The 22,696-nt window shown below is 46.5% G+C and overlaps 1 pseudogene; it reads right to left on the bottom strand.

The window, feature by feature from the left end:
• Positions 1-548: 548 nt before the first annotated feature.
• Positions 549-10,110, bottom strand: LOC120061668 (annotated as a pseudogene).
• Between the last annotated feature and the right edge of the window lie 12,586 nt (positions 10,111-22,696).

Here is a 22,696-nt window from a genome sequence, read left to right on the forward strand (position 1 = left end):
TGTGGGACAGGTAGCACGTCTGGTGAACAGGTCAGGGTTCCATAGCCGCAGGCAGAACAGTTGAAACTGGAGCAGCAGCACGGCCAGGTGGTCTGGGGACAGCAAGGAGTCATCAGGCATGGTCCTAGGGCTCAGGTCCTCCGAGAGAGAAAAAGAAAGAAAGAAAGAGAGAAAGAGAGAAAGAAAGAGAGAAAGAGAGAGAGAATTAGAGAGAGCATACTTAAATTCACACAGGACACCGGATAAGACAGGAGAAATACTCCAGATATAACAGACTGACCCTAGCCCCCCGACACATAAACTACTGCAGCATAAATACTGGAGGCTGAGGTACACACCAAATCTATACCAAATAAACCCCGACTCTCTTCCCTGTTTCACTCCTGGTAGTTTGGTGGATGGGACTACCAGCTCTCTGTAACCTAGAGGGCAACCAGTGGGTCTGTCTTCTCTATCTCATGTTTCTTGTAGAATAGCAATGTCTGGGTTCCTGATCTTTAGGCCAAAGGCAGATGACCTCAGACCTCGAATATTCCAGCATGAGATAGTCAAGGTATTGTGTTTTGTAAAGTCCCGCAGATCTGGGAGAGTGTCTCATTGATCTGAGCGGAGTGTCCGTTGCTCTGTTCGCTCCGGTGTGAGGTGTTGGGGCTGTGGATGAGGGTGATGTCCTTCAGGGTCCTGGCGAAGGTGGGGACTGCTGTCTTGTAGAGGTGGACCTGGTCATAAAGGCTGTTCAAGTCCAAGGTGGAGTGGTAGGCCAGGTAGATATTAGGTTTTGAAGCACAGTCCTGGGAAGTGCTTTCTCTCTCTCTCGCTCTTTTTCTCTCTATCTATCTCTCTCTGTGTATCTCTGTCCACTGCACTGTCATGGCCTCCACCCATTGTAATGGTGATTGATAGGGGCCCGGCACATATATTGCTAGGCAGGCCTATTTTGACAGTACTTCATTACTGGGCATGGCTAAATGTTTTAAAAGCATTGATTTGCCTGAATTACAACATGGCATCAGACCTCTTGCCTGTCTGTGGAGGTGTGTGGGTGGGTGTGTGTGTGTGTATGTGTGAGTGTGCGTGCGTGCGTGTTTACAGTGTGTGTGTGTGTGTGTGTGTGTGTGTGTGTGTGTGTGTGTGTGTGTGTGTGTGTGTGTGTGTGTGTGTGTGTGTGTGTGTGTGTGTGTGTGTGTGTGTGTGTGTGTGTGTGTGTGTGTGTGTGTGTGTGTGTGTGGATGTGGGTGTGTGCAACTATATGTTTGTGTGTGTGTGTGGGTGTGGGTGTGTATGTCTGTGCTGTACTGTGCCTGTGAGAGCCCCAAAGACAGATAGCGCCTCTACATATCATAACGTTCTCTTCTCTTCCTATCCTTTCATCCCTCCATGCACCCCCTATCATCTCTGGCCAATCGATGCGCCCCATAAAAGGTGTTTAATTCAATCAAGGGGAAAGTGAGTGCCTGTTTTTCTGGGTCCCTGTCGATAGCCATATAATCAATTAGAGTGGGCCTCTGCCTTCTCTCTCTCTCTCCCGCCTCTAGCTTTCTTTCTCTTTGTGTGTGTGTCTGTCTCTCTCCCTCTCATTCTCTCTCCTCCTATTGGGTCAGTATATAGCCTGGGATATGAGCTTTGGCTGGTGAGCTCCAGTGTATTAGCTAATCATTTCTTCTGTCCAGATAAGCCATCCTCTTATCTCTGAGAGTCATCCTCCTGTCTCCTCCTGTCTGTCTGTTATATACAGTAATATACTATACTATGCTATACTGTACTGTACTGTACTGTACTGTACTGTACTGTACTGTACTGTACTGTACTATACTACACTGTACAATACTAAGCTATACTGTACTGTACTATACAATACTATGCTATGATATTCAAAACTATGCTATGATATGCTATACTGTACTATACTATACTGTACTATGCTATGATATACTATACTATACTGTACTATACTGTACTACACTGTACTATACTATGATATAATGTACTGTACGGTACTCTACTGTACTATACTAGACTATACTAGACTATACTAGACTTGCCTAGTTATATACAGGATAAATAAAATAAAATAAATAAATAATGTACTCTACTGTACTATGCTATACTATGTTATGCTATGATATACTGTACTGTACTAAGCTATACTGTACTGTACTTTGCTGCACTATACTATACTGTACTATACTGTACTATGCTATACTGTACTGTACTGTAAGGTACTACACTGTACTATGCTATACTGTACTATGCTATACTATACTGCACTATGACATGTTATGCAATATACTATACTATGTTGTACTGTACTATGCTTTAATATACTGTACTATACTTTACTGTGCTATGCTATGCTATGTAATGCTGTGCTATAAATTACTGTACTTTACTGTACTGTACTATGCTACACTATACTTTAATATACGGTACTATACTATACTATACTGTACTGTACTATGCTATGCTATTATTGTCCCAAACATGATTTGGATTCTTATGAATGCTTTCTCTTCATAAGAACCCTTGTAACATAAAAAGGAGAGTCATTAACAACCCCTACTCATCTCTCTCTCTTTCTCTACTACCCCCAATTCCTCCCCAACACACACAATAAAGCACAGGTCCCTACACACTGTTTCTAACCACAGGACAATAAAGGGAATAAAGAAATTAAAGCCCAGATTCATCAAAATCACGATGGACTCCACCGCACAGTAAATTAAACAATATTTCATAATCACCATGACAATGAGACAAGAAGCGCCACAATTTGGGCTGAGGGTTCCTCCTTAGTGAAAGTGTGTGTGGGAATGAGCGCGCACACACACACTTCCACACAGCAAATAATTATCAGAGCGGACATGCTCTAGAGACCCCAGACTGCCCAATCAACTGTTCAACAACAGACACCCACAAAGCATTCATTTATCATGTCTATGTGTGTGTGTGTGTGTGTGTGTGTGTGTGTGTGTGTGTGTGTGTGTGTGTGTGTGTGTGTGTGTGTGTGTGTATGTGTATGTGTGTGTGTGTGTGTGTGTGTGTGTGTGTGTGTGTGTGTGCGTGCGTGCGTGCGTGCGTGCGTGCGTGCGTGCGTGCGTGCGTGCGTGCGTGTCAGGCTAATTACCAGCACCAACAACCATTCCCAGGGTGCGTCCCACTCATGACCTCTCTCCCAGACAGACACTGTGATGCTCGCTGTCCTGGGATAGGGGAGGTGGGTAATTAACCATCCATTACAACAGCATGGGTCCATACACACACACATACACACACACACTCACAACACGCTGTCTTGCAGGGACTGAGGGGACTGTAGGAGGGGGTGTAAGTTTAGGTGGTTGTGTTGGGTCTTGGAGTGGGGGAGGAGGTCATCGTTAATAATCTGTGTTTAACAGGGTCTGAGGGGTCATTGTTTAGCCAGGCACCAGGAAATGAGGGTGTGTATACGTGTAGGGGTGCATGGGGTTGTATTTTCATGGTATTGTACTGGACTGGATGTCCAGTGTTCAGGTTATTATTCCAATACTTATGCCCTGATTGGGACTAGCAAGCATACTTATAATGTCAACTCTACTGCTATTTCGTTGAATCATCCCACTGGAAAACTGGTTGAATCAATGTTGTTTCTACGTAACTTCAACCCCCCAAAAAAATCTATGTGATGACATTGAGTCAACGTGGAAAACTGATTTGATTTGCAAAAATGAAGGGAATTTAGTATTTTATGCAACCAACTTTAACCTAAATCCTATGACATGGTACTTTTTTGTTGTTGATTTCACATTGAGTTTACATTAGTTGACAACTCAACCAAATGTAAATCAAACTAGACGTTGAAATGACGTCTGTGCCCAGTGGGATATCTCTTTAGTTGCTTTTCCATTTAACATCAGTACAAACAGAGTACCATGATGTGCTGTCACAGCACGCTTCGTTAAGTGTGTCTGATTAAGATTAAAAATAGATTACAGATAGATGAAAATGATCCTTGTAGTGATTAAGTAATGATCTCCTTGTCATGTGTTTGTGGCAGTAGATTAGTTAGGTCTGTGATCATCTTGTCCTGTTGAAATGAAGTTGGTTGATGGTTTTTAATGATGTGGTTATTGTTCATGTATCTATCCATACTAATATTAATTATGCTAACAATGATATTAGTCATCAATGATGAGAGAGCAAATAACATAAGTTAGAAAAACACTACGTAAGATCACAATCCATCATATTCTCTCCAAGACATGTTAATTTCCACTCAAACTTAGTTTTAATGACATTTACAACAATAGCAACATCCTCACTCAATTTCAACATCTAATATATTTTACATCAGGGGGAATATAGAGTAGGGTGCAGGTGTGATGGAGATACACAATCTCATATCTCAAACCTTCTGGACAATTTTTTTCTCCCAATCCAACCCCTGTCCCAGCTGTTGGCTGGGGGAGACTAATCCTGTAAGTGACCCCCCCCCCCAGCCCTCCCCAAAAGCAGGGCCCTAAAGCAGTTACACCCCCTCTGCCGCTCCACCCCTTGGTCCTGGGCGTCATCATTTTCCAGCAACCATCCATCTTCAGCTAGCGATTAATTCTCCTGGTTTCCGCGAGCCGCCCATAAATCCTGGCACACTTAATTAATTTCGCGGGGTCTCCCGTAAAGCGGAGGATTGTTCTCGCAAAAGCCCATATTAATTATGCTATTTTACAGGCATCTCATTGAAGGCTGTTTCATCTTTCATAATTACATTTGCAACAACAACGAGGGCAACAAAAGGAGCCTAATTATGCGTTTGTCGGCATGCTCCCTCACAATAAGTCAACGTTAGCACATGGTCGCGTAGCGGTGGCGTTAAGACGCTACAGAGACCAGCTCAACCCGGCAGGATCCATGTACAGCTTGATTCCTGCATTGTGTTATTGTTATTATTGTTGTTATTATTGTTGTTATTATTTGAGCGGTGGGGAGTTGGAAGGAGGAGGATTATAATGCAGAACATATTGGAGGGTTTGGCGGTCGGCTAGAGGAGATTATTGTCATGTTGCGACTATATCTCTCATCAATCTTCTCATGGAGATAATGGAACTTCTCAGCTAATCTCCTTCTGCTGTGCACAGTACAGCATGCCACTAGTCACAAGTCAACCCCTCACCCTACCTCCTAACCTTAAACACCACAGCCCCTAGCCTGGCCCCTTGACAAGTATTTTGGTTATACTGTAACTCTACCAAGCCCTTTGGTTATAGCTCTATACTAGGAGGTGGAATACTGTAACTCTACCAAGCCCTTTGGTTAAAGCTCTAGGCTATAATCAGTCCCTAATTAGGGACCGATTTACACCTGGGTCACAAGGTGTGTTCAATTAATTATCAGGTAGAACAGAAAATCAGCAGGCTCCGGACATTTTAGGGTCTAGGGGTTAGGGGCTAGGGGTTGACTCCTCTCCTCTCCCCTTCACCCCCATCCTCTCACCTCACTCTCACCTCCCTCTCCCTCACTCCCCCTCCCATCCTCTCCCCTCTGCCCCTCTCCTTGCCTCTCCTCTCGCCTCCTCTCCTCCCCCCTCCTTTCTACACCCCAACACACTGTGTCCTACAGGTCACTCTGCCATAGGGTTAGTGACAAAGGCTGTGCTAATAGCCTCCTACTCATTTAACCCCTGTATACCTCCCCGCCTACAGACTCACACAGCCAGCTCTGGGCTGTCATATAGCATGCACTGCACACGTCACAAACCCTAGACGCGCACACAATTCACACATGCTCACACGCGCTGCATGCAGCACACCACTCACACGCTGATACAGCAGGCAGGCCTGTCATAAGTGTGCAGTGATTCATGGTCTGTCATGGCTGCCTGGTGGGTGGTGTGTTTCACAGGCTGGCTGGAGGAGAAGATGGAGGAGAGACTGAGGGTGACGATGTGAACGTACAGTATGTGTGTTTGTGTGGATAAATAAAAAGGTGTTGGGGTGTAGAAAGGGGATGAGAAATTATAGGAAGGGCTAGTGTGCGTGTGTGTGTGTGTGTGTGTGTGTGTGTGTGTGTGTGTGTGTGTGTGTGTGTGTGTGTGTGTGTGTGTGTGTGTGTGTGCGTGCGTGCGTGCGTGCGTGCGTGCGTGCGTGCGTGCGTGCGTGCGTGCGTGCGTGCGTGCGTGCGCTCGTTGTCTGTAGTAATGTTACTTTTGATCAGTGGTGTTACAGTTGACTGCAGAGGGGCCTTTCACCTTACATTAGCCTTTACAGTAGGAGCCATGGGCAACAGCAAGGACCATAAGTCCTGTCACAGCGACCTTGTGTGTCTGTGTGTGTGTGTGTTTCTTCTGTGTGTGATTTCTACCCTCTCCTCCCTTGTCAAGGCCATTGGTGATCAGTGGAGGTTAAAAGTTACAAATCACCCTCCACCGCCTCCCCCTTCTCCCCTGGTTTCCCCCTCATAACACACACACACACAAACATACACTCCTCCATCTGTCCCCCTTTTGCCTTATAGGGTACCCTTTTGGGCCTCGGGTCTCATTCGTATTCGGGGGCCGTGGCTCCTGTGATGTGTGTGTGCGTGTGTGTGTGTGTGTGTGTGTGTGTGTGTGTGTGTGTGTGTGTGTGTGTGTGTGCGTGCGTGCGTGCGTGCATGCGTGCGTGTGCGTGCAGGGCCGTGGCTCCTTGTGAGGGTCTGCGGGGACCAGAGGGAGCGGACGGCAATTACTCCTCTCATTTAATTGCCGTTATCATTTTAGCAGGCTGACAGAGATGGATCACCCTGCAGGACCTCAGTCTCTACTACTACTGTCTGGATGGGGGGGATGAGAGGGGAGAGGAGAGAGGGAAAAACAGGCAGAATAATCAAGAAGAGAGATATAGAGAGAAAGAAGAAAAGGAAGAGAGGGGGTAACCTGCAGCTTGATCTACAGGTTGACTGTGCAGAGTAAGACTCATTAGTGATGGAAGACTATCGATACTTGAATTATTCTGTTAATGTAACTAAGTGAGCTGGATTGCCCTTATTCCTTTCTACCTACACTTGGCTTACCCTGGGGGAAGCAGGGGAGGAGTGAAGGAAAAGATGAGTTGGTAGCGAGGTGTGTGTATGTGTAGGGGTTAAGGCCTCAGATGGAGGTGTATTAGTGTAGCCCAGCGTGAAGCCTGGCTGGGGCCTAATGAGGCACTCCTCTGCACCTCCATAACTCAGGACCCGTAAAGCTGTCACTGGAATTAAGAGGCAGCCATTATAGGTGCCCATACGTGTGCCTGGGCCAAATGAAGGAGCTGCAAAACGCCCCAATCCCAAGGGCCAGGAGAAAGAGATAATTTTAGCTGCTTAGTGAATCATCTTCAGGGCAGGAGCTGGGGTTCCTCTACCTCTCTGCTTCAATATGCATATGTGTAAATATAGAGACACACTCTCTCTTGTTCTATTTTTCTCACATATGCACAACACATAGACAGAACTAGAGATTCTCCATCCATATGACCTGGATAATTATATTTCACTTCAATATGAACTTACACAAAGACAAACATACAGTGTAGTGCTGAGCAATCAGTCGTTTCGGTTTGATTATTAAAAAAAATAATCTAGTTTTCTATTTCCGTTTTACTTTTTTTTAACATTATATGCATTTTGAAATAATTACATAAAAAAAAAAAAGTGCTTTTATAATGGAAATTCCAGAACCACAAATAATGAACATTCAATTACCAAAACATTGAAAATATTCCATTCTCTCTGACAGGTCCGCATTGGGTAGACATCACTGGATTAATAGGAAATTACTATGAAATAGTAAAATATTTCAGTTGTGTATATTACTTAGTTTGATGACTTTATTATTATTCATTTCTTAATGGGATAATCCACCCCAACCACTAATTCCTATGATTAACACTGTAAAAACGTTTAAAAAAATGTTTTGTTGTTATATGAAAGTTGGTAGCAACATGTGAAAATCATTGTGGAAATCTGTTGCAGCTCAAGTCAACTACATAACAACAATACAATGCTCTCTCTGGGCTGGCTGGCTAGCTAGCAAACGTAGTTATACACAATAATACCACAGAGTTTCTAAACCCAAAGGCACAACATTGACTTTCGGGAACGCTTGCAAATCAGACCAAACCGATCAGGCCGGAGGTTTAACCCTCCTGTCGTCCTCGTATTGTGTTTAGACTCCGGGTCACCCTGTCCCGTCTTGGCTAAACGCCCAATGGGCACAAGTGTGACAGTATGCGTGTGAACAGCCTTTGCAGATGTATTTCCTACACCTGCAGCACACCATGTGTGTCTTGGAGTCCTTCTTTGGTGGGCAGAGCTGACACCTCTTCCTCTTACATGCCCCGGTGGCCGGGGCAGCGAGCGGGGCGGTGGCCGGGCCAGCGGCGGGCTCCTCATTCTGTTGACGAGCCGTAGCACTCTGTAGGACTTTGACAAGTGCTGACGCCGCTTCGGTGCGGGGGAGATGCTGCCTTCTTTGGATCAGCGGCTTCACAAGTGCCTTTCCCAGCTGATCCAGGAACACCCTCCTCTTGTTCCGCTTCCGGGGCATCCAGTCAGGCTTGATCTCTCGCCATATGACAAAGGCGTTGTAGGAGGACACGTCGAGGATGTTGTGGAAGACGACCAGGGGCCAGCGGGCAGTCATCCGTCTGCAGCTGTACGTGCCGACCACCTTGTCTAGGTTGTCCACGCCGCCCTTGTTGCAGTTGTAGTCTAGGATGACGGCCGGCTTCCTGTCGCGGCGATCGCTGACTTGGGCCTCTGTGTGCAGCGTGCTCAGAAGTAGCACGTTCTTATTTTTCTTTGCCAGGTAGGACACTAGAGTGGTGGTGGGCGTGAAGGCAAACCTGGAGGACAGGACCTGTCTGGCCTTTGACTCGAGCAGCGTCGGCGGGATCTCGGCCTTGTTCTTTCTCACCGTGCCCACCATGTTGAGGTTCCTCTCGAGGAGCCGCTGTCCCAGTTCGTAGGAGGTGAAAAAATTGTCACACGTGACATTCTGACCGCTCAGTCCCGTTGTCAGATCGAGGACGACGCGCATCCCCTGGTTCTTCTCGGGGCCTCCGCTGGCCGTCTTGCCGGTGTACACTTGCATCTCCAAGCGTAGCTGGACTTAGCGTCGCAGGCCACCCACGACTTGATGCCGTATTTCGCCGGCTTGCTGGGAATGTACCGACGGAAAGGACAGCGGCATTTGGCAAGGGGAGAAGAGATTGGTGTAATTACCAGCTCATGGGGGGCAATGAGTGCTACGTTATACATATACTAGCTCTCTCTATACACACACACATACACGCATGCACGCACACGCACAGTACCTCTGAACGGGACCAGTTGCTCGTCCAATGTCACGTCAGGCCCCGGGTTGTAGAGGGCCGGCAGCCGCGCCTCCCAATGGACCCTGACCTCTCGTATGGCTGCGAGTTTGTCCGTGGCGAGCCTCGCAGGTCTCGACTGGCGTTCGTCGAATCGCAGCAGCCTCAAACACTTGTGAAAGACCTTGAGCGGCATGGTGGCTCGGAACACGGTCCTGCCGCTCTCTGCGTCCCACAGGCTGGCCGCGGCCCCGCCTCGGGACCTGTAGACGCCCGCTAGGATCAGCAGCCCTACGTAGGAGCGCAGATCGGTGGCGTCCATGGCTCGCCAGCCATCGTCGTATTTTCTTGCCCCGTGCAGATTTGTAATTTCCAGAATTATCCTTTCTATTGCCGGTGTGACGAACAGGTGGAAGGTGGACGCGATGTCGCGGGCGTGAGTCACGGCATAGGCCGTGGGGCCCGGAGTCTCGTCCGGCCCGGCGTGGCAGATCGCACGGGCCCTGTGGCGGCCGTAGGCCACGGGGGATCATTTGATTTTGTTGTTTTTTGACAGCAACATCTCCCTTTGGGCTCGAGCCGAGGCGATCTCTTCCTCCTCTTGCTCTTGCTCTTGGGCTTGCTCCGAAGAGCCCGATGGTGACGCGTCGTCGTCCTCCTCCTCGCGCTCGGGGTTGTATTCCTCCCAGTCTTCATCTCCCGACACCTCAGACACCTCCTCCTCCTCGGAATCAGTGTAGTGTTCTTGATGATGGACACTGGAAAATATCTGTTCTAGGACCTGCGCCGCGGTGAAACGCACGGTCATGTCGACTTGGGTCCACTCACTGCCACTTACTGCCACTCACTGAGGAGCCGGGAAGAGCACGCAGCACAGGGCGACGACGACGGCGAGCACGACTTTGTGCGCCCCTGACAATATTAGTAATCTCTCTACAGCCGTTCGCCTCTGTTGGGCGGCGATGTGAATCAACGACGCGCGCGTGTTCACCCCTCCTGTTGCGCCACCGGGCCTGGGTCACTCTGACCCGAGGACAGGTGCTACACACACAGTAGACACAATAACACATAGCCCTTGCTAGTGCTGGCTGGCTGGGTCACTCTGACCCCGAGCACAGAGGGGAGCCCTCCAAACGCAGGGCCTGGGTCACTCTGACCCGAGGACCATGGGAGGGTTATGAAGTCAATGAGAGATGTGAAAAATTTGTCCTTAGTTGTTAATTTTCTCGAAATCTAAAGGCACAACCTACACTGAACAAAAATATAAACGCAAAATGCAACAAGTTCAAAGATTTTACTGAGTTAAAGTTCATATAAGGAACTCAGTCAATTGAAATAAATAAATTAGGCCCTAATCTACTGATTTCACATAACTGGGAAGATAGATTTGCATCTGTCGGTCACAGATACCTTAAAAAAAGGTAGGGGTGTAGATCATTAAACCAGTCAGTATCTGGTGTGACCACCATTTGCCTCATGCAGCGGAACCCATCTTTTTCATCAGGGTGTTGATTGTGGCCTGTGGAATGTTGTCCCACTCTTCGTCAATGGCTGTGGGAAGTTACTGGATATTGCCGGGAACTGGAACCTGCTGTTGTACACGTCAATCAAGAGCATCCCAAGCATGCTCAATGGGTGACATGTCTGGTGAGTATGCAGGCCATGGAAGAACTGGGACATTTTCAACTTCCAGAAATTGTGTACAGATCCTTGCGACATGGGGTTGTGCACTATCATGCTGAAACATGAGGTGATGGCGGCAGATGAATGGCACAACAATGGGCATCAGGATCTAGTCATGCTATCAATAAAATGAAATTGCGTTTGCTGACGGTAGCTAATGCCTGCCCATATCATAACCCATCCGCCACCATGGGGCACTCTGTTCACAACGTTGACATCAGCAAACCGCTCGCCCACACAACGCCATATACGCTGTATGCCATCTGCTCAGTAGAGTTGAAACCGAGATTCATACGTGAAGAGCACACTTCTCCAGCGTGCAAGTGGACATTGAAGGTGAGTATTATCCTTCTGAATTAGGTTATGATGCCGAACTGCAGTAAGTTGAAGACCCTAGTGAGGATGATGAGCACTCAGATGAGCTTCCCTGAGATGGTTTCTGATAGTTTATGCAGAAATTCTTTGGTTGTGCAAACCCACAGTTTCATCAGCTGGTCTCAGACTATCCCGCATGTGAAGAAGCCGGATGTGGAGGTCCTGGACTGGTGTGGTTACACGTGGTCTGCGGTCGTGAGGCCGTTTGGATGTACTGCCAAATTCTCTAAAACGACATTGGAGGCGGTTTATGGTAGAAAATGAACATTCATTTCTATGGTAACAGCTCTGGTGGACATTCATGCAGTCAGCATGCCAATTTCACGCTCACTCAAACCTAAATATTTTACAGTGGCCTTTTATTGCCCCCAGCACAAGGTGCACCTGTGTAATGATCATGCTGTTTATTTTTTCCATTAGATGTTTTTTACTTTTACCCCTTTTTCCTCACCAAATTGGTAGTTACAGTCTTGTCCCATCGCTGCAACTCCACCTACGGACTCGGGAGAGGCAAAGGTCGAGAGCCATATGGGCACAACCCTGCCAAACCGCACTGCTTGCTTAACCCAGAAGCCAGTCAGAGCAAACATCATCCAGCTGGCGACCAAAGTCGCAGGCGCCCAGCCCGGTACAAGAGTACGATGGGACAAGGAAATCCCTCCCCTAACCTGGACGATGCTGGGCCAATTGTGCACTGTCTCATGGGTCTCCCGGTCACAGCCAGCTGCGACACAGCCTGGGATCGAACCCAGGTCTCTAGTGATGCCTCAAGCATTGCGATGCAGTGCCTTAGATTGCTGTGTCACTCGGGAGGCCCATGATCATGCTGTTTTATCAGATGTTGATATGCCATGTCTGTCAGGTGGATGGATTATCTTGGCACAGAAGAAATGCTCACTAAGAGGGATGTAAACAAATTTGAGCACAACGTTTTTGAGAAATTAGCTTTTTGTGCGTATGGAAAATGTCTGGAATGTTTGGTTTCAGCTCATGAAACATGGGACCAACACTTCACATGTTGCATTTATATTTCTTTGTATTGACAATACTGACTGGTTTTGTGATCCATGCCCATACCTTTTTTTAAGGTATCTGTGACCAACAAGCTAACATATGGCATTGTTTTAAGAAGGTCATACCAAGAATCATTTAGCTATTTGATTTAGAATTTTAAGACCCCCTTGAAGTATAAAAAAAATAGGACAAAACTATTGGATGAAACATTGAATTTGTCCTTCCTACTATTAGCCCATACAAACACATTAAATTACAGATTCACGACATGTAACAGCAGATAGCCCCCCCAAAAAAATCTAAAGGAAGTTTGTTCTGAAGTGTCTGTCCTATATCTGAGAGATATAAGAAAGATCAGGAAACAATTTTAAAAAATGTACCCCTTATTTTTGGCACTCAACTAGCTCCATATATACTTCCATTCATTATTTTAAACTGGTACCAGGGACCTTCAGATGAGTCTTGTGATGCTTGTGGGTGTTGTAGAGCAAAATAGTGAGAATCTCATCTTTCCATAGAGGGGTCATAATAGCTACAGATGATTTAGTGAGAAGACCGATTTCCTGGATGTCTCATGGTCTAGCTCTGCCACCTTTCACCACACATGCAGAAGTACATAATAGGCGGAAATGCAACATGGGCGGATCTGGTGGATTGAGACGCATCCAATGCAAGAAAACAGATATCTCTAGCTTAAACTGACAGGATTTTTTTATTATGCTAATTAGATTTCTGCGGGGCCACGGAAATCGACTCTAGGGGGTTTAATTACCACGTTTCTGCGCTGAACTAGGTTGAATATTTGCTAAATGAAAACTACAACTCGCTTCAGCCCAGCGTCCCACATAGTTCTTGACTTGATTTCTCTCGTGAATGATTTCATTTCTCTCTAGAGAAACGGCGTGTTGGGCAAAAGAATAAATGATCTAAATGGAATTCAAGTAATTGAACCCGACGTTGGTTAATTAGTCGTTTAATAACCTTTTTTTGGGGGGTGGGGTAATAGTCACTCAGCACTAATACAATGACAAACTGCTTGTGTTCTCCTTGGAGAGGAATATGGTTCCCACAGTTTGGATCCATTCAACCAGGTATGAGAGTCTCTTCCTCACAACCAGGTATGAGAGTCTCTTCCTCACAACCAGGTATGAGAGTCTCTTCCTCACAACCAGGTATGAAAGTCTCTTCTTTCCAAAAAGTGACATAAACCAGACAATTAAGAGTGATTTGGGAGGAGATAGAGATGGATGGATAGATTAAGAATTGTTATAAATCTGCCCCTCCTTAAAGACTCTTTTATCTCTCTCTTTCTCCCATCTTACACACTCAGTCAGTGTGACTAAGAAGGTAAGGATGGGAAAGGGAGGATAATAAAGCAAGAGGATGGACAGAGAGTGATGGAGGGATGAAGGGGTCGTTTGTTCCTCCTCTTTGGGAGTGGCACCCCCCCCCCTCTCTCTCTATCTCTCTCTCTCTCCCTCATTCTCTCTCTCTCTCTCTCTCTCTCTCTCTCTCTCTCTCTCTCTCTCTCTCTCTCTCTCTCTCCCGCTCTCTCTCTGTGATATGAAAAATGAAATCTATAAGAGAGACAATAATAAAAATAGCAGTGTGAGTGGACAGGCCGGAGTAATCCATTACTCACAGCCGCTTTGGGCCGCGCTGTAAAAATGTGCTGCCCACTGCAAAAGCATGCATCACCGCCAGTCCAAAACAAATGGTCTGTCTCCAACGTATTTACCTCCAATTGTTCAAACGCTTGTGGGGAAAACCACGACACGTCCAGACAACTCAGACCTGTCCAGCTGAGAGAAGGGAGAGGGAATGAGAGAGAGGGAAAGAGAGAGCAAAAGGGACCGAGAGAGCAGGTGGAGAGCAGGTGGAGAGCGGGTGGAGAGCAGGTGGAGAGAGGGGGAGAACGAAGGATAACAACGTGGGAGAGAAGGACAGGTGAAGAAAGTAGAACAGAAAATGTTATCTGTCAGATGTACCCTCTGTTTTGATTTGACTGTAGTAGGCGTCCAGACATTGTCTTATGTGCTGCTTGGATGGTCAGTCTAATATTGGTCAGTCCATTAACCCAATCATAAGAGCAGGGTTGGGGAGCAGGGTTGGGGAGTAAATGATTACATAATCTGTTACATGTAACTGATTGCATAAAAAACTGTAACTGTAATGAGTTTTGTTACCAGCAAAAATATTTTAATCAGATTATAGATTCACACATTTTTCCTTATTTAGTTCTGCCTGAGACAGTCTGACCATTATGATGACACACCAAATGCGTTTGATGGATCGCAGGAAAAGAGCAGGAATAGGCTTTTGTAGGCTACAGTCAAGTGACTGTTGTCAGCATCCAAAGATGATCAACTTGTTAAACACTTGGATGTAAGGACGACAGCAGTGGTGTAGGCTACAGTCAAGTGACTGTTGTCAGCATCCAAAGATGATCAACTTGTTAAACACTTGGAAGTAAGGACGACAGCAGTGGTGTAGGCTACAGTCAAGTGACTGTTGTCAGCATCCAAAGATGATCAACTTGTTAAACACTTGGAAGTAAGGACGACAGCAGTGGTGTAGGCTACAGTCGAGTGACTGTTGTCAGCATCCAAAGATGATCAACTTGTTAAACACTTGGAAGTAAGGACGACAGCAGTGGTGTACGCTACGGCGATACAGATATCACTTACAGGTATTATTGATCCAGCATCTACATAGCGTATTGATTTGAATCACACTGCTACTATCTCATTAAGCTATTTGTTCCTTACGGATTGTGGTTGTTGTGGATGACTGTTCACAAATGTAAGGCCTATGTGTATTTTAACCCAATAATGGTTAAATTTAAGAAGTTTAAGCTGCCTATCAATCATTGTTTTTTGCAACCTGTAGGCAGCCAGTGAAAAACGCACTCGTGCAACAGCTGCATAGTGAAGATCCCAGCCTATGGAATAGAAATTTGAGAGAGTTCCTCCCTTCTAAACACCTATGTGGTATTGTGGTCCGTACAGTCAAAGACAAGTTTAATCTAAGAATGTATTGCTTAATCTGATTCATGCTCATTCAAATAAAATGTCCATAAGCCTAACGGACACATGCTCAAACTTGCACATTTTTGATAGACTTAAACAGCTGCACATAATCGAGATATCAAAGTGTCACCAACAAAACTGTAAACAATAGGCCTATAGCAAATGCAGCATATGGGATTCATTTTTCATATGCAAATGACACTTTCGGTAGTGCTCAAAGCATGCCATTCCATGAGAGCAGCATTTATTTTTACATTTACATTTACATTTAAGTCATTTAGCAGACGCTCTTATCCAGAGCGACTTACAAATTGGTGCATTCACCTTATGATATCCAGTGGAACAACCACTTTACAATAGTGCATCTAAATCTTTTAAGGGGGGGGGGGGTTAGAAGGATTACTTTATCCTATCCTAGGTATTCCTTAAAGAGGTGGGGTTTCAGGTGTCTCCGGAAGGTGGTGATTGACTCCGCTGACCTGGCGTCGTGAGGGAGTTTGTTCCACCATTGGGGTGCCAGAGCAGCGAACAGTTTTGACTGGGCTGAGCGGGAACTGTACTTCCTCAGAGGTAGGGAGGCGAGCAGGCCAGAGGTGGATGACATTTTTTCAACATGAAACAATGAGTCGAATCAGTCCTCCATGACAACAAAAAGAGCTACCAGCTCTCACAGTCTCACATCAGAATTACAAGTTCATTCAATTAGACCTTCATTTTGAAGTTGTTCCAAATGTCAAATATAGTGTTTGACATTTAGTTAAGGTTAGGCATTAACTCTAAATGGTTAAGGTAAGGGTTAAGGTTTGGGATCGGCTTAAAAATAAAATATAAAAAACAACTTTATATTGCTGGATTCAAATGTATTATCTTTGGCCTTTGGCCCTTTGGAATCAGAGACAGAATCAGAGCCAATCCCCAATCCTCGTCTGCAACACCCTAGCAAAACCGAAACCTACTGGAAGGTAACATTGCTCACTGTTGCCCCTAGTGGACTGACTTGCATTATGGGTGACCTGGCTGAAAGTGTATGCTAATAAGTATTTTGGGTTATGTTCAGGTAAAACAATTTGGCTCATCTATATTTCCATATTTCCAAGTCCTATTCTTGAAGATCAAGGGGTATTAAATTAATTGCATATCTCACAGACTTTGCTTTAAATGTAAAGATATACAGTAGCCTAATCTCATAATTATCTGTAGTAGAAATCAATGGGTTAAAAGAAGCCTACATAACCAACCCATAAAGCAACATCCATTGATGGCCAGCTATGTAAACTCCAACATTGATTTATCCTGTAATAGATGTCGTTCAATTCGCAATATTCATGTTTGTCTTCTTCTAATGCCTCTTATGGGAAAAGTAATCTGAAACTAACGGAAAGTAATCAGAGTATGTTACTGATTTTGGGTAATCCAAAAGTTACGTTACTCATTACAATTGTGGATGGGAAACTAACAACTGTAATGGATTACATTTAGAAAGTAACCTACCCAACCCTGCGTAAAAGCATATCCTCCCGTCTTCACTGTCCACAGGCTATGTCACATAGAGAAATTGGTGTGTGTGTGTGTGTGTGTGTGTGTGTGTGTGTGTGTGTGTGTGTGTGTGTGTGTGTGTGTGTGTGTGTGTGTGTGTGCGTGCGTGCGTGCGTGCGTGCGTGCGTGCGTGCGTGCGTGCGTGCGTGCGTGCGTGCGTGCGTGCGTTTGTGCGTGCGTGTGTGTGTAGAGGTTGAGGGGTTAAAGAGCAGAATCTTCCCCATATCCATTTGTGTTCTTTTCTCTTTCTTCTGCCAGAAGTCAGCAACCTATGACCCTAAGGGAGAGGGAGGGATGAAGAGAGGAAGAGATAGAGGGATGTTGGACAGAGAGAAATAATGTGAGAGAGAGGGATATGGAGGGATACCAACACATGTGGAATTGATATAGTTGGTTATAAACTATCAATCTCTATGTTATCTCTTCCTCCCCTGCATCAAACTTTCAATGTTTCTCCTTCAGAGACAAAGTGTGTCTGGTAGTTTGTGATCATAGTGGGTATGTGACTTTGGAATCGGTATATGGGGACGCTTTCTTTCATATAGCAGAATGGGTGTAGTGGTTATGGCTACATTCATTTTGGCTGTAGAGGGTAATCAGAGAAGCTAGATAGACCCCCTGTGGGGTTGGTGAAACAGCTAGGTGTTACCGCTTTATGGTCAACATCTTCCAGCAGGGCGTCATAGCTGTGTTTGATGACTCTTCCCCAAACAACCCTCTGATGCTGGGACGAGGCTGAAAACGATGCGGGTAGTTTACAATATGGTTGAAGTGCATTAGATACCCACGGTTGTTCTCTGTAACAGAGGGAACCTCACAGATCTGTAGTCTATAGCTCAATACAGTTACTCACTCAAACACACATGCACACGCGCACTTATGCACGCACAAACACACACGCAGACACACACAGCCATTTCCTGTTCCAAGGATTTAACAGCCCATACAACATGACTCTGCTTACGCTGACGCTTTCCAATTCACTTAGAGCATATCTAAACCAACCATCTGTCTGTGTGTGTTTGTTAATGTGTGTGTGTGTTTATTAATGTGTGTGTGTGTTAATGTCTGTGTGAGAGAGAGTATTTATGTGTTGTGTGTGAGTTCTATACAGAGCAGGAGGGAGGGCAGGGAGGGCAGGGAGGGCAAGGAGGGCAAGGAGGGGAGGGAGGGCAGGGAGGGCAGGGAGGGGAGGAAGAGGAGGAAGAGGATGAGAGATATTTACTGTTGACTTTTTATTGTTTATTTCACTTTTGTTTTTGTAAACATATGTTTCCCATGCCAATAAAGGCCTTGAATTGAATTGATTTGAGAGAGAGAGAGAGAGAGAGAGAGAGAGAGAGAGAGAGAGAGAGAGAGAGAGAGAGAGAGAGAGAGAGAGAGAGAGAGAGAGAGAATCTAACCACTTCTGGGAAAATTGGAAAACTCTGAACAAACAACAACACGAAGAGTTATCTATCCAAAATGGAGAAAAAAATGGATAAACCACTTCTCCAATATTGTTGGCTTTATAACAAAGAACAAGCAGAAAAAACATATACATGAATGAACTACAGGACAAAATGCAAACCATCCAACCCAAAAAGAGAGAGAATACAACCCATATTTATTTTCCCTTTTAACTTTCACTATTTGCAAATCGTTACAACACTGTATATAGACATAATTTATTATTTTGGAAATTTGTGAGTGTAATATTTACTGTTCATTTTTTTGTGTTTATCCCACTGTAAAGAGGCAATGTAAAGAGAGAGAGAGAGAGACAGAGAGACAGACAGAGAGAGAGAGAGAGAGAGAGAGAGACAGAGAGACAGAGAGAGAGAGAGAGAGAGCATTAGTAAGGCATTTCACTGTAATGCATTTGGGGGCTCGTAGTGATTATGAGAGAGTGAGAGGGGGGGGGGAGACAGAGAGCGAGAGAACTGGTTATTTAATTGAGAGTGGAAAAGTGTGGCAGTGATACAGGGCTTTGTTAGTCGATTGATAAAGGAGATGACATTTTTAAAAGCATTCATCATAGCAAACATACATAACCATACATCACCTACAGGTGTTTACAAACAATACTGGCTAATATTTATCCCTGGGGGGGAGAGAGTGACCTTGCTTATGCTTATGGTAGTCCATCGTATTCGATGATGACTTCCACTTCTGAGTTAACAGTGAATTCTTTGGTGACTGTAGAGTCCAATCCGAGATCGACAAACTTTATTGCAGGTGGGGAATATGCAGTCTGTGTTGGCGGGGGCAGGTATGGTTGTATTTCGTCTGAGCTGTTTTTGCTGTCTCTTTGTGCTCCTCTCCTCGTCCCCCCTCTGTACACCGCTGTGTCAGAGATGCCACTAGGTGGAACGGTTGACAGCAGCATCCTATAGGTCTGTGGGTTTGATGTTGCACTTCTTCAGTGACATTTTTAGCTGTTCCTTGTAGAGCTTCATCTGCCTCCCTGCAGACTGCCGGCGAAGATGTAGCTGGCCAACCCTGCAGACCGCCGGCCAAGATGTAGCTGGCCCCCTGCAGACTGCCGGCGAAGATGTAGCTGGCCCCCCTGCAGACCGCCGGCGAAGATGTAGCTGGCCCCCTGCAGACTGCCGGCGAAGATGTAGCTGGCCCCCCTGCAGACCGCCGGCGAAGATGTAGCTGACCCCCCTGCAGACCGCAAGCCAAGATGTAGCTGGCCCCCCCTGCAGATCGCCGACCAAGATGTAGCTGACCCCCCTGCAGACCGCAAGCCAAGATGTAGCTGGCCCCCCCTGCAGACCGCCGACCAAGATGTAGCTGGCCCCCCCTGCAGACCGCCGACCAAGATGTAGCTGGCCATACAGGATCTTCCGTGGCAAGCACTCCTGAGACGTTCTAATGACATGCCAAAGCCAGCGCAGTTGGTGTTGGGTGACCATGTCCTACATACTCTTACAGTTGGTGTTGGGGGACCATGGACTCCATACTCTAACAGTTGGTGTTGGGTGACCATGGCCTCCATACTCTAACAGTTGGTGTTGGGTGACCATGGCCTTCATACTCTAACAGTTGGTGTTGGGGGACCATGGCCTATATACTCTAACAGTTGGTGTTGGGTGACCATGGCCTCCATACTCTTACAGTTGGTGTTGGGTGACCATGGCCTACATACTCTTACAGTTGGTGTTGGGTGACCATGGCCTCCATACTCTAACAGTTGGTGTTGGGTGACCATGGCCTTCATACTCTAACAGTTGGTGTTGGGGGACCATGGCCTATATACTCTAACAGTTGGTGTTGGGTGACCATGGCCTCCATACTCTTACAGTTGGTGTTGGGTGACCATGGCCTCCATACTCTTACAGTTGGTGTTGGGTGACCATGGCCTCCATACTCTAACAGTTGGTGTTGGGTGACCATGGCCTACATACTCTTACAGTTGGTGTTGGGTGACCATGGCCTCCATACTCTAACAGTTGGTGTTGGGTGACCATGGCCTTCATACTCTAACAGTTGGTGTTGGGTGACCATGGCCTCCATACTCTAACAGTTGGTGTTGGGTGACCATGGCCTCCATACTCTAACAGTTGGTGTTGGGTGACCATGGACTCCATACTCTAACAGTTGGTGTTGGGTGACCATGGCCTCCATACTCTAACAGTTGGTGTTGGGTGACAATGGACTCCATACTCTAACAGTTGGTGTTGGGTGACCATGGCCTTCATACTCTTACAGTTGGTGTTGGGTGACAATGGCCTCTATACTCTAACAGTTGGTGTTGGGTGACCATGGCCTCCATACTCTAACAGTTGGTGTTGGGTGACCATGGACTCCATACTCTAACAGTTGGTGTTGGGTGACCATGGCCTTCATACTCTTACAGTTGGTGTTGGGTGACCATGGCCTCCATACTCTTGCAGTTGGTGTTGGGTGACCATGGCCTCCATACTCTAACAGTTGGTGTTGGTTGACCATGGACTCCATACTCTAACAATTGGTGTTGGGTGACCATGGCCTTCATACTCTTACAGTTGGTGTTGGGTGACCATGGCCTCCATACTCTTACAGTTGGTGTTGGGTGACCATGGCCTCCATACTCTTACAGTTGGTGTTGGGTGACCATGGCCTCCATACTCTAACAGTTGGTGTTGGGTGACCATGGCCTCCATACTCTTACAGTTGGTGTTGGGTGACCATGGCCTCCATACTCTAACAGTTGGTGTTGGTTGACCATGGCCTACATACTCTTGCAGTTGGTGTTGGGTGACCATGGCCTCCATACTCTTACAGTTGGTGTTGGGTGACCATGGCCTCCATACTCTTACAGTTGGTGTTGGGTGACCATGGCCTCCATACTCTAACAGTTGGTGTTGGGTGACCATGGCCTCCATACTCTTGCAGTTGGTGTTGGGTGACCATGGCCTCCATACTCTAACAGTTGGTGTTAGGGGACCATGGCCTCCATACTCTAACAGTTGGTGTTGGGTGACCATGGCCGCCATACTCTTGTAGTTGGTGTTGGGTGACCATGGCCTCCATACTCTTACAGTTGGTGTTGGGTGACCATGGCCTCCATACTCTAACAGTTGGTGTTGGGTGACCATGGCCTCCATACTCTAACAGTTGGTGTTGGGTGACCATGGACTCCATACTCTAACAGTTGGTGTTGGGTGACCATGGCCTACATACTCTTACAGTTGGTGTTGGGTGACCATGGCCTCCAAACTCTAACAGTTGGTGTTGGGTGACCATGGCCTCCATACTCTAACAGTTGGTGTTGGGTGACCATGGACTCCATACTCTAACAGTTGGTGTTGGGTGACCATGGCCTCCATACTCTAACAGTTGGTGTTGGGTGACCATGGACTCCATACTCTAACAGTTGGTGTTGGGTGACCATGGCCTCCATACTCTAACAGTTGGTGTTGGGTGACAATGGCCTCTATACTCTAACAGTTGGTGTTGGGTGACCATGGCCTTCATACTCTTACAGTTGGTGTTGGGTGACCATGGCCTCCATACTCTTGCAGTTGGTGTTGGGTGACCATGGCCTCCATACTCTTACAGTTGGTGTTGGGTGACCATGGCCTCCATACTCTAACAGTTGGTGTTGGGTGACCATGGCCTCCATACTCTTACAGTTGGTGTTGGGTGACCATGGCCTCCATACTCTAACAGTTGGTGTTGGTTGACCATGGCCTACATACTCTTGCAGTTGGTGTTGGGTGACCATGGCCTCCATACTCTTACAGTTGGTGTTGGGTGACCATGGCTTCCATACTCTTACAGTTGGTGTTGGGTGACCATGGCCTCCATACTCTAACAGTTGGTGTTGGGTGACCATGGCCTCCATACTCTTGCAGTTGGTGTTGGGTGACCATGGCCTCCATACTCTAACAGTTGGTGTTAGGGGACCATGGCCTCCATACTCTAACAGTTGGTGTTGGGTGACCATGGCCGCCATACTCTTGTAGTTGGTGTTGGGTGACCATGGCCTCCAAACTCTAACAGTTGGTGTTGGGTGACCATGGCCTCCATACTCTAACAGTTGGTGTTGGGTGACCATGGACTCCATACTCTAACAGTTGGTGTTGGGTGACCATGGCCTTCATACTCTAACAGTTGGTGTTGGGTGACCATGGCCTCCATACTCTAACAGTTGGTGTTGGGTGACCATGGCCTCCATACTCTAACAGTTGGTGTTGGGTGACCATGGCCTCCATACTCTAACAGTTGGTGTTGGGTGACCATGGACTCCATACTCTAACAGTTGGTGTTGGGTGACCATGGCCTCCA

This window comes from Salvelinus namaycush, chromosome 16 (assembly GCF_016432855.1).
Source record: "Salvelinus namaycush isolate Seneca chromosome 16, SaNama_1.0, whole genome shotgun sequence".
NCBI lineage: Eukaryota > Metazoa > Chordata > Actinopteri > Salmoniformes > Salmonidae > Salvelinus > Salvelinus namaycush.